At 42.0% G+C, this 13,169-nt stretch overlaps 1 protein-coding gene and 1 long non-coding RNA gene across 19 annotated transcripts in view; one reads left to right on the top strand and one right to left on the bottom strand.

Moving 5' to 3' along the window:
- The window catches only part of GRIN2B (glutamate ionotropic receptor NMDA type subunit 2B), a 282,448-nt gene that overhangs the window by 86,135 nt on the left and 183,144 nt on the right, over positions 1 to 13,169 (top strand). The gene's annotated exons all lie outside the window — the stretch shown is intronic.
- Positions 1 to 13,169, bottom strand: part of LOC310658443 — a 58,745-nt gene that overhangs the window by 22,122 nt on the left and 23,454 nt on the right. The window contains exon 3 of one of the 4 annotated variants that reach the window (XR_014502317.1): positions 3,353 to 3,428. The exons of the other annotated variants lie outside the window; for them this stretch is intronic. This is a non-coding gene — a long non-coding RNA (uncharacterized lncRNA). The remainder of the gene's footprint in view (positions 1 to 3,352; positions 3,429 to 13,169) is intronic. 4 annotated transcript variants of the gene reach the window in all.

Here is a 13,169-nt window from a genome sequence, read left to right as displayed (position 1 = left end):
GAGAGGATCTGCTCAAGAGTTGGGGACTTCCAGCTGAATTGAAAATCTCCTGCTGGGCTTCTTCAGCATATCACCACTCATGGCTTTCCATGAACCTGGATCTGTAATGTAAACACATGGCCCAGCAGGACACAGGGTGGTATTCAACTAAGTTTTACTCAGAGAAGGCATATTGATATTAATGAACATAGTTTAGTCATGTTTATTAATTTCTACTCCAAGTAAAGCTTAGTTGAATTCCACCACTTGGTTCCCAAATATCTGAAGGATTGCCTCCTCCCAAATCTACTTGCCTTGATATTAACATCACCAGGGTAGGCCCAGTTGGTCGTGCCACCACCTGCTGTGGTTCAAGGAGTCCGCAGCACATGAGAGGGTCTTCTCCGTGTACCCGTTATGTGTTTCTGTTTTGTTATTCAGAAATTGGACGTTGTTGCTGTTTTATTTATTTCAATTCTACATTGGACTTATTTTAATTATGGCATTTTTGTAACCTGCCCTACGACTGGTGAAGAGCAGGCTATAACTAAAATCAGGTAAATAATAAGCAGAGGAGATGGACTGGCAGTCCTTGAGTGGGAGCAGAAACTGATACAGGCCAGGAATCCAATTAAGAAATGTATTCAAGGGAAGTATAAAAAGGGGGAAATGGGGGAAACATTGAGTATGCACCATCAAAAGGAAAATAAAAAACACCAACTCAACCAGGAATATTAGTCTATTTAGCCTTATACTAGGCAAACTCATGTAGCAAAGACTTTTGCTGAGGGTTACTTTCACACACATTTGGTAATTTGTGGAGATGCTGGAAAGATGAGTGACAAAGTAAAGGAGCATGATGTTATGCTTTATGTTGCTTAATTGAGGTGATAGAAATTGATAGCTAGAAGAGCAATTGACCAATGGGAGGCATGCAGGCAGGGGATGCTGGAGGAACAGGAAATAAATGCCAGCAATTGCCCCTAGAAGATGAGAATTAGGATGGGCATGCTTTTCCTCGTATAGTGATGCAGAGTCAAAGGGATGCTGGTTAAGTATGTGACTGGCAGAACAATATGATATGGAGCCTGCTATTTCAGCCAACTATATGGAAAATTTAGAAAGTTAGGCTTCACAGGTTCCAGGATTCTTGACAGTTGCATATTATGGAGCCTCTACATTGCCACAGCACTACAAGACAGCTTTAGGGCTTTCTCAAATGAGGCATGCATATTGTCCAAGAGTAGCCTGCCATAGATGTATCATAGTACATACTCCAGGGAAATAATGTTGGATTTATTCCCTGATTAAAGGAGCCCAGAGGAAATTTCTTTTTTATTCACTTTGCCCTGAAACTATGTTGAATATAGGGTACAAACAGCAAAAGAGTAATGTTCAGGCTAGATGCCAGTTGGCATGCCTTTCTTTACAGGGGACTTGGGTCTACTGAATTTGATAGAATTTGATAGGCTATTAAATAAATAATCAAGGGTAGAATGTCCAGTTGCAAATCTAGCTGGGGAATTTGATCAAGTGAGACTTACTCTTCTACATACCTGTCCTTGTAAATGTAAATTATCGCTCTTAATATTTTGTGCTGCCTGATAATTTTGATGAAAAATACTAGTAGAGGAAAGGCTCCAAAAGAAGATTGAGGTGAAATAGCATATCTGCCACTAACATTTGTCAGAGGAAACATGTCTTCTTTTAAATTAAGTAAGCCAAGCGCACATAGTGTAGTAATGAAAATGCCAACTTCATGCTAATCTAGTGTATACTCTGCCAAATGATTTATAAAATATTAGTTTCATCATCAACATAGTCTTGCAGCACGGTAAAGAGTAACAAATTTATTATGGCATAATCTTTCTTTAATCCACAAAAATTTATAACATGTTAAATGTGTTGGTCTTTAAAGTGCTACAAGAATCACGTTTTTGCTGCAACAGACTAATATGGCCACTGTTTTAGAAGCGGTTAACGTGGAAGGTCTTTTAATGGCACAATGTATAGTTTCCTATAGCCCGCAAATACTTTTTCATGTTTAGAATGTAGCAATTGTACGCATTTTGTATTGTCACTAGGCATGACTTGCTCTTACGTTTTCCAGATGAAAAATTTCAGAAACAGAGGCAGGAAGCAGAGCATGAAACAAGCAAACACTTTGAAACACAAAGTTAGGTACCGAAGCAACATAGGGCTTGCCTACACTTCTGCTTGTTCTATGCCAAGAAGGCATGACTCTGAGCAGTTTTCTGCTAATCCCAGTGGTTCTCAAACTTTTTTCTCTGGGCCACACTTTCAGAATAAAAATAATGTTTTGCATTATTTAGGATGAAATTGTAAAATGGTGATTTTTATCTTCAATGTATTAAATGTTTCCTCTGCTGTTGCTGAACCCACTTCGATTCAGTGAAGATAAGGGCATGTATAGATAGTGTTTATGTGTCCGTGTGAGTGTGCACACACTACTGTTGGGGAGATTGGATAGGGGTAGTCAGGTGCCTCACACATTGCAGTCCTTTGGAAGTGGCATTTGTGTTTAATTTTGTGTGTGTGTTTGTATTATAGTGGTACCTTGGGTTACAGATGCTTCAGGTTACATACGCTTCAGGTTATAGACTCCACTAACCCAGAAATAGTACCTTGGGTTAAGAACTTTGCTTCAGGATGAGAACAGAAATTGTGCTCCGGCGGCATGGCAGCAGCAGGAGGCCCCATTAGCTAAAGTGGTGCTTCAGGTTAAGAACAGTTTCAGGTTAAGAACGGACCTCCGGAATGAATTAAGTACTTAACCTGAGGTACCACTGTATATGAATTGGTCAGGCCTCTTAATGTGGCCCTAAGTAATATCACTGAAGGCCATGGTGATGTTCACATGTGAGAAAGAAAATATTCGAGCTTGCAAATGACTCTTAGCCAGTCAAAGATAGGATGGGTAGATCAAAGGTTGGGGAAGTGCAGCTCTCCTACAGTTCCCCAGCAAAGCATTCAGAGTACAACAACCAAGACAACATTAACTAATATGGCTAAAGTGAACAAAAACCTCTTAAAAACACACACACATTTTTTACAGTACAGAATTGGAAAGCTAACATGAAACCCTACAGAACTGCAGCTTCAGTTAATGTGATGGCCCAACGCTTAGACCTGGCCTCTTAAGGACATTGTGAATGGGGCAGCCGGGCAGGAGGAGAAACTAGTCTTGTCTCCAGCTCCCACAGTGCATTGTCATGGACTCTGACAGTGTGCCTGCACTATGTGTTCTGTTCTATTGCACATCTGCCTGCCTGCCTGCCAAGCCCTGCAGTCAATCTACAACTGGATCTGCACATACTGGGTCTGCAGCAACAGACAAGGATTCTACACTTACCTTTTGCCCACTCTTTCCAGGCACAGGTCCACGCTTAAAAGCTTCATGTCTGAGCATTGTTGCTGTTGTTTTTGTCCTAGAGCAAAAACCGGCAAAACCCCACTGTTTAGCAGAACAAATGTCAATTAGGGTTTTCTGTGGATTAAAGTTTGCTCCAATCAAACTTTAAATAGCAGGTGTTGATAGGGAACGCTTTGGAGCCAAAGAAAGGGTGCTTGGACACGGAGCTTTAAAAGGCAGACCGTGCCTGGGAAGAGCAGAGAAAAGCTAAGTGTGGATAACCAAGCCTAAATATGTGTGATTGGAATAATCACATATGTTCACCCCTGCCTTCACTTTCCTCCTCTTCCTCTATTCTTTTCCCCATGTGAAATTACAGTTTGTAAACTCCTCAGGGCAAGGAACCTATCCTATTGCACTCTATAAAGCACCATGCACATGGATAGTACAATAATAAGAGCAACCGCTCTGATTGTGCTGGTCAATTATCTCTGGTGGGCTAGGGATAGAGATGAAAGCTGTTTCCTGGTGCCTTCACTACATATCTTTAGGGCCTGGGAGAAAACGTTCTTCTTCTCCCTGGCCTTGGGCTCATAAAACAATCTATGGCCTTTTAAATTGTGTGAGTGTGGAGGGGTATTGTTTTGTTTGTCATTATAGTATGCATTTCTGTGTTTTTATATTGCAAACCACCCTGTGAACTTTGAATGAAGAGTGAGTGGTATAGAAATTTAATAAATAATAATAATAATAATAATAATAATAATAATAATAATAATAATGTAGGCACGTGATTGTTGACTGACCAAGAGCAGATACTTGTGGTCAGTTAGCAGTTTTATGGCTACATGGTGCTGACTTCACTATCACTGCATCAAGTGTTACCAAATGACACCTGCCAGTAAAGGCCTGGAACCCAACCTCCCTCCCCCCCATGCATGCCTGCATGCACTTGCCTTGGTTGCTTATTTGTGGTGGCAGCAATTTATTAACATTGCACCACCCCTGACTGCTGCTGTGGACCATAGTCTACTCCTTCCATCACTGTCACAGAATTGGAGAGAAAGATGGATGCACTCTGCCTTGTTGCAGAATCATCTCATGTTTTCAGGCTATTAAGTATCTGGCTGAGTTTATTCAGATACATAAAAGAACTGAGAGTCAGCGAAGGATACTATCACCTCTTTCATAAATATATAAGAAGTTTAAGTGGGGAATGTCAGAATGTTTTCCCTTGCTTCTTATCACCCACTGGATGCTTAAAAGTGATTGTTAAGGCTTCACTAAGCAGACATCCAGGCTTTCTCAGCATTGTCTCCACTTAAAGTATCAAAGCATCCATCTGATGGGGGCTTTGGGGGCACTGACCCTAATGTAGCTGGCCCCCCTCCCTCATTTTTGTTTCATCCTAAATCCATGTGCCTCAGCTTCAGGATCTGTCCTTCCAGTGAGCACTCAGAGCTGATTTCCTTCAGAATGGATAGGTTTGATCTTCTTGCAGTCCATGGGACTCTCAAGAGTCTCCTCCAGCACCATAATTCAAAAGCATCAATTCTTCGGCGATCATCCTTCTTTATGGTCCAGCTCTCACTTTCATACATCACTACTGGGAAAACCACAGGTTTAACTATACAGACCTTCATCAGCAAGGTGATGTCTCTGCTTTTTAAGATGCTGTCTAGTATTGGAGATGCTGTCTAGCTGAGGCTCCAATACTTTGGCCACCTCATGAGAAGAGAAGACTCCCTGGAAAAGACCCTGATGTTGGGAAAGATTGAGGGCACAAGGAGAAGGGGACGACAGAGGACGAGATGGTTGGACAGTGTTCTCGAAGCTACTAACATGAGTTTGACCAAACTGGGAGGCAGTGGAAGACAGGAGTGCCTGACATGCACTGGTCCGTGGGGTCACAAAGAGTCAGACATGACTAAACAACAACATATCCATGTCAAGACTATAGCTCTCCCAATCATGATTGAAGCCCACAGAGGAGCTGCTGGGTGGCAGGGAAGGATAAGACTATAGAGCAGGGGTGAGGAACCTTTGCCCCCCCCCGACATTGTTGGAATCCAACTCCTATCAGTTTCAGTCAATACAACTAAGAGCCAAGGATGATGGGAGTTCTAATCAAGCAACATCTGGAGGGCAGTAGTTTCCCCATCCATAGAGTGGGGTATAGCAAATAGGGGGTTGTAGCAAAAATGTCATGGGAAAGGTGGGTTTTGAAAGGAATTTTGAAAGAATTTAAGGCAGGTGACATGTTTTTAGAGTCAGTGCCAAGTGTATAGGGACTAAGGGTAGAGTCTTTGGAGGGAGCAGTACACCTTCAGCTCTGGAACTGGAAGAATAAATATCAGTGGGATAATACCAAGAACTAAAAGCAGAGAGAGAGAGAGAGAGAGAGAGGGAGGGAGAGAGAGAGAGAGAGAGAGAGAGAGAGAGAGAGAGAGAGAGAGAGATGGGGGAGGCAAGGCCATGGAAAACTACCTCACCGGTTGCCCATTTGTTGCCACTGGAGCTGCCTCATCTTGCTTCTGCTGCTGGTAAGAAAAATGCTTTATGGCTGAGTGCCTGACATGGAATATGGCACAACTTCTTTCTTTCTCAGACAACTGGCTGCTGGATGGTTCATTCCTCAACAGGAGGAAGGAGGAGGAAAGGAGGAGGTGGCAGTGATGGAGGCCAGCTGGTGGGGAAATAGCCCTGGATTAAATGATAGGCTACCCAACATAGGAATCTGCTTTATACTGAGTCAGACAATGGGTCCGTCCAGCTCTGTAGTATCTTCCCTGACTGGCAGTGATTCTCCAGAGTTTCAGACAGGAGCCTCTCTCAGACGCGCCTGGAAATTCCAGGGTTTGAACCTGGGATCTCCTGCATGCATAGCAGATGCTGTAGCACTGAACTACAGCCCTTCCCTGCAGGCACATATTCATTCCAAAAATGATGTGTTTGCAATTCCATGAGCCTCTTTTTAATGCCCACCTATCTCCAGCAGAAGGAGATCAGGGACTTGCAGGTGGGCAGAGTCAGGATTTTATTCTTCTTATCAACTGCCAGGAATATAAAAAGAAAGCAAGGCAATAATGAGCCTCTTCTCAAGCTTAGCCTTCAGTGGCATTCAGTCTGACCAGTTTGATTGCCACTGTTCAGTGCTAAGGACCCACAGGCCAGTTGTAGCTCCTAGGCTGCCCGTTGCTCACCTCAAACATAGGACTTCTTCCTTAGCCTTTTAAATTGACTTGGAATGAATGAAATGCAATTGTTGGTGCTTGTGTGTCTAAACTGTGAAATATATCCATTATATATAAACATCATCATCGTCTCTCTCTCTCTCTCTCTCTCTCCCTCAGCAACTTTAGCTAACCATGAATCTTGATTGGTTCAGGTTGTTTAAGTCCACACCACTTCTATTAAAAATGTCTTTCGAGCCTAGATTTGCTCACTAAGAGCATGTGGGAAAACATCTAATCTCACAATTGCTTATTTAGCCAGATTGACCAACGCTTTAAGAGCTGTGCTGCCGCTATTGCTAATAAGCATTATACGACATTTTCTTTTAAATATGTGTGTTTCACACACACATTTATTAAATCAATTTGCACTATCCACAGCTGGTCAAGTAGATTAGATTCTTGATTGTGGAATAGGCAAACCTTTATTATAATCTAACAATCTAAATTAATTTAATTCAATATTTTCTTTGCCCCAAATCAGCATCAAATTGAAATTGAAACTCTAGAGTGTGAAATTGACTTATCCTGCTTTCTTAGATCCTCAAATCATTCAACTGGTAACTGCAAGCTAAGTGGAAGAGCTTCGCGGACAGAAGGTTCCAGGTTCAATTTCTGCCATCCCTACCTGAAAAGTAGCTGTGCCTCTACCTGACATCTCAGAGAGCTACTGGCACTTAAATCAGTGCTAGATATACTGTTGATCTGACCCAATAAAATGCAATGCCTTATGTGCAACTCACAATTGTTTTTCAAAGAGTCACTTTCTTTGCCTCCCTCCCATTATTAGTTTTGGAAGGAAAGGATTCTAGAATCTAAGAGAATTGACTACTGTTGTTGGCATCTGTTTGTCTCTAGTAACAATGGAAGAGTGTGCCATTTAGGATAAAGTCAAACTGTTGGAAAGTTATAGTGGCTGTAGAAACCAATATGGGAGAGATGTTTTAATGCAAGTGGGAGCAGATGAAGGTGTCTGGTTTTGCAGCTACGGGTACACCATGGTACTTCTTCTCTCTCTCCTCTTCCCAGCAGTCATTCCTCCTCTGGTCACTGCTGTGGATACATGACCTCTCTGTCTGTCTATATATCACCTAAAAATGGAAGATACTGGGAAGATGATAGGCTTGTGGCTATAATAGTAATATCAACTAGCCAAAAAGACTACTGAGGAAGAAATAGAATATTTAAGTGGAAAATTCTCACTATTAAACAAGTATATTGTGATATTTTTCATCTGCTAGGATTGAACTAGTCATCTGAGTAGTTTACTGTGAGCCATTGGCATGGAGGATGACTTTCCACAAGCTCCTTATCACAATCCGGCCAGTAATATGTGTTTGTGTGGGTGTTATTTGGATAACTATTTCACTACGTGCACATCCAAACCAGGCACAGAGGAAAATGGTTTGTCACCATGCAGTGTAGCCCTCCAGGTCAGTCATACTTTAAAATTCAGGATAGGAAGCAGGGCACAACAATACGTTTTTGGTATGGTAGACCCAAACTACTAAGAACTTGCAAAACAAAACCACCACCCTGGAAATTATTGAACTTCTACCATCTGTTCCAGTTCCAGTTTCTGAACTATCTTCTGGGTAGTCTCATGTATAGGTCATAAAAGCAGTTCAGCCTTAACATTACAAAGAAGCCTATTCTTTAGCATAACATTTGATCTACTTAGAAAGTCCTTTCTCTTCTATTAAGGATGTTTTGCTGGATTTTCTGTTATTCTGAACAGCAGGTGACAGATGATTTCACTAACTGCTCTGTTGCTCTTTGTATTTTCCCCTAGGAAGCAGCTGATATTGACCACTGAATAGACTGATAGTTTGTAGGGTTACTGTATTTCTAGGAGGTGAGATCAGATAAACTAGATCAGGGTACAGTGGTACCTCGGGTTACATATGCTTCAGGTTACATACGCTTCAGGTTACAGACTCCGCTAACCCAGAAATAGTACCTCGGGTTAAGAACTTTGCTTCAGGATGAGAACAGAAATTGTGCTCCGGCGGCACGGCAGCAGTGGGAGGCCCCATTAACTAAAGTGGTGCTTCAGGTTAAGAACAGTTTCAGGTTAAGAACGGACCTCCGGAACGAATTAAGTACTTAACCAAGGGTACCACTGTACTGTTCTTTGAATGAAAAGTCACTGATGGAAATTATATATATATATATTTAAAAAAATATGGATTAAAATGGTCAAGGTATTCTGCAAAATATTGCCAATAAGAGAAACAAAATTGAACAAAAACAAAACAATTATTTAGACCGGTTAGTGGAATGTGTTTCCTCATGGTGAACAGTGCAATCCTGCAGAGAAAAATACATTCTGTTGGAACAGAAAGCTGTTTCAAAATAGGAATGGACAGTGCATGAGAAACTGCATTGCAGAGACCAACTGAGCCACAACCAGGGTGGGTGAGAGGTAGATAAGAGGAAACTGCAAGGTGAGCAAACTATAGATGCAGAAATATATGTGGAAAGGGCAAGTTGTAAAGAGAATCTGGTATGATCAAAGGGGGAAAGTTTCATTAAATGTAAAACCTGTGAGGCAATTTACAAAAGAAAGGGAGACATGATTCTTTTCCTTTCTGTGCTCCAAACCATCTTTGTCAAGGTTTCATATGAGAATTATCATCTGAAGCTCCAGAAAGAGTTGGATGGGCTGGAGAAGCAAGGTGAATTCAGGATGGGATGACAAGGAATAAAGAAGATATAAACTTAAGAGTGTCATTGTGTCCAGAGTGTAGTGCCCATTTCTGGAAATAATTGTCTTAGGAATCTCTCTAGTTCCACAAATGCCTTGCTCAATGTCACTGCATCAACATTAGCAATGCACAGTTGAATACCTCAGGTGTGCACATAAGTTTATTTCTATCTACAACAACAGAGAGAGAGAGAGAGAGAGAGAGAGAGAGAAAGAAAGAGAGAGAGAGAGAAACAAAAGATGTGACGGGAAGAACATGTCTAGTTTCTAAAAGGGCACCATGTAATAAATACTGACAATCATGTGTAAGCTTTCTTTATATTGTCAGCAGCAAGATTTGACCTATGCACTTCAAGATATGAGGCAAGCTTATGCAATCTGACTTACAGATTTGGGCCAAGGTGCAAGGGATAGATTTGTAACAGTTCATGGTTTACCATGTATTCAGCAATATCGTTACAGATGCCTTGGTCATGAATGCACATCTAATGCTCTGTAGGTCATAGCTTGTACCTCAGGATGAGTTATTACTTTTAAGGCTCCAGAATAGGCTGACAGTCATGGAAACTGAACCAGTGATTTTTTTTAACTTCTTCCTTTTGAATTCACACTACTCGCTTCTCATACTTTCTCAAACTAGTTTATATTTTTCTATTAACTTGGTTTGAACATCCTTGTGCTATTTCCATCTTGTGACTATACACATGTTGAAGCCTAGGGACTTCTGAAAACAGCTTGGCCTATAATATATTTATTATTATTATTATTATTATTATTATTATTATTATTATTTATTTATTTATCTAACAAATTGATAGACTACTTTAATAGTCATTGAGGTGGTGCATAAGACAAAAACAGAATAAAACACGAGTCCTAAAAATAGTAAAACAATTTCCATAAACTCAAAAAACAAAAAACCGTATTTACAAATTATAAAAATAGTAAAACAATCTATGCAGGTAGTACAATTGGTATTACATAAATAATTGGGTTACACCCCAGGGAAAGCTGCCTTAAATGAAAATATATTCAGTCAAGTATCTAAACATACCAGTAATGGCGCTAGGTGCCTAGGTATATATCAAATCATTCGAAAGGCTAGGAAAATATGTTCATAAAGTTGACTGAATAAGGATGCAATCCTATATATACTTTCCTGGGAATAATCCTCATTGAACTTAATGGAACTTACTTATGCATAGACATGAATAGGGTTGCATTATAAATTAATCTAAACTGAAAATTAAAGATCTTAAAAACAGATCCATTGAATCTGCCCTGGACCTGAATAGAATAGATCAGCCCCTGTAGCTGCAAATCTGAAGTCTGGTTCACACAAACAAGTGGCACAAGGTTTTTCTCTTCCTCACACCCTGCCTCTCCCTGTTCTTCCCGCCATTCTCTCCTTTTTACTAACTTAATTACTGTTTGCATAGTGCTTTGAAAATGCGAAGTGCTGTATAAATGCTAACATTTCTTTCTTTCTGGCTCTTCTCTTTGCATATGCCTCTTTGTATTCACTTCCCTTTGTGAATGTGCAGGTCTAAATTATTTATAAGCTTATAGAGTAATTACGGAAATGATTTAATTACTCAGTTAACACAGTTCTTTGCATCACAGGCTCAACCTGGGTGGCAATCTGCTTGCTGCAGAGTGTCATTGCAGAAGGGATTAAGTGGAGGAAAATGGAGGAATGTGGGGAAGGGAAAAAGGATCAACTGATAGCCCACTTCACCTGCGCTAACTTATCAGAAATGGCTTTTCTAATATGAAGGAGTGTCTTACAGTGATTATGTTGACGACACTGGAATGATTAATCAGATATTTGTTGCAGCTGAGGTTCCTATAGACAGCGGCCATTCTTTTGATTTCAGAGGTTGGAGAAGAGTGGCTGTTGTAGAGTCACTCTCTATAAGATTGCCATTACTCACCAAAAAGGGTTTGAAGGTAAGGGGGAAATCTATCTGCCGTTACATTGGCACCTTGATCTAGTTTCCCTTTTGTCTGACAGCAAAGCAGAGACGTAGCATGGTGCACAGGCAGGCGCATTGGTCTAGTGGGCTGGTGGATGGAGGGCAGCAGGCAAGGAGCCTGTTGGAGGGGCGCTCTGTTCAGGGCTGTCTTAAGCATATCCGGCGCCGTGGGGCAAAGATCCCTCCAGTGCCCCCCCCTGCAACTCCAAAACAAGGGAGGGGGTGGTGGAAAATGTCCTCTGCCTCCCCCACTGTCCTGATCCTCAGTGTGGCGGCGGCGGCAATCAAGCAGGAAAACGTGCTGGCGGACATGCTCTCCGGTGTCGGGGCACCTGAGAAGGCAGCCTGGGAATGCTGTGCGCCACCTTTTGCCAGGAAGCAGGAGGAGGACAGTGATCAGGAGCAGGGCCATCTTTAGCAGATGCAGAGGCTTGGGAGGGAAGCAGCTTCCCTCCTAAGCCTCTGCGGGGATTGCTCTCCCCTACGGAGGCTTGGGAAGGAAGCTGCACACCTGCCAGCCAGCCATATAGTTGGGGGGGTGCAGCTGGCGGGCGTGCAGGTAAAGGGGAGGCTGCCGGCAAAGTCATGCAGCTCCCTCACTCGCTAGGGCGCCCCTGAGAGGCCGGTGCCCTGGCACAACGAACCACTAACACCAATGGGAAAGACGGCTCTGGCTCTGTTCACCCTCTGTGCATGCCCTCCTGGTGCGCATCCCCACCCCAGCTGCCACGTTCACCAAGAGGGTGCAACACTTGCCTGCCCTGGCAACCCACACTACGCTGCTGCAATAAAGGGCTTCTTTGGTGGGAAAGATTTGCCTTTTGGAGAGTGCATACTCCAGTAGCCTGGAAATGCATTCCTTTATCTGGATATTGCTGGCATCTGTCTGTCCTGAGATACAATGGAAGAGTGCACCATTGGGGGTGAAGTCAAACCGTTGGAGAGTTACAGCACCACAGAGACCAATATGGGAGATGTTTTGTTGCAGCTAGGGCAGATGAAGGCATCCAGTTGTCCTGCTGCAGATACACCATGGCATTTCTCTCTCTCTGGATATAAGCAAGCATAATCTTAACATATCTTTGGCAGAATTGCTTGTTTAAATATTCTGCTTTTTTTTTTAAAATAATTTTTATTAACAGGCCAATCACATCACATTAATTCCAAATCACATTAGTTCCAAATTACACAGCCAAATTTTAAAATTTTTGTTGGGGGTACCCATACTTTGTGCTCCGAAAGGGATCCAAACATCACTCTTGCTGCTGCTTTAATGTACCTTCTCTTTGTTGTTTTCCTCATCTTCTTGTTGTTATCATCATATATTCCTTTCTTTGTGATCTCTGATAGTCTCCACAAGCGGGTTGAAAACAAACGTTGTTATATCCTGTGTGGATTTTACACTCCTCCAAGAGCCATGTAAAAAAAAACCAGACGCCATTTCCGCACCTCCATACAAAACATTCCCACAGTCTGTCCGTTGATTTCCACAGGCCTGCCAGTCTCTCATCAATTTTCTCAGGGGGCCCTGCCAGGTCCAACTCACATTCCGATATAGTAACAAGCCATAGTCCTCCTCCCCCTCGTCCTGCTGTAGGCAGGCCTGCCGTAACAAATCTCTTTTTATTGCTGCGTCACAAAGAACTTTCATTCCTTCCTGATCTTCCAAGCAGCCATGTCTTTGATTAGTAATTTATTTCCACACATTTCTTAATCATCCTGCTTGTGATCAGTAATTGCAACGATTCTTTCTTTCTTGGGGGGGGGGATGTTATTAGGTACTCACATAAGACAAAAAAAGAAAAGTTTCCCCCCTCCCCCTTTCAGTTCCACTACATACCAATCCTTTGATGAATCTTCTTCTTGATTTATTGTTAAATCCAGCCCGTCTCTTCCACTTC

This window comes from Podarcis tiliguerta, assembly GCF_965153285.1.
Source record: "Podarcis tiliguerta genome assembly, chromosome: 10".
Lineage (NCBI taxonomy): Eukaryota > Metazoa > Chordata > Lepidosauria > Squamata > Lacertidae > Podarcis > Podarcis tiliguerta.
This window is presented reverse-complemented; position numbering and strand designations above follow the sequence as displayed.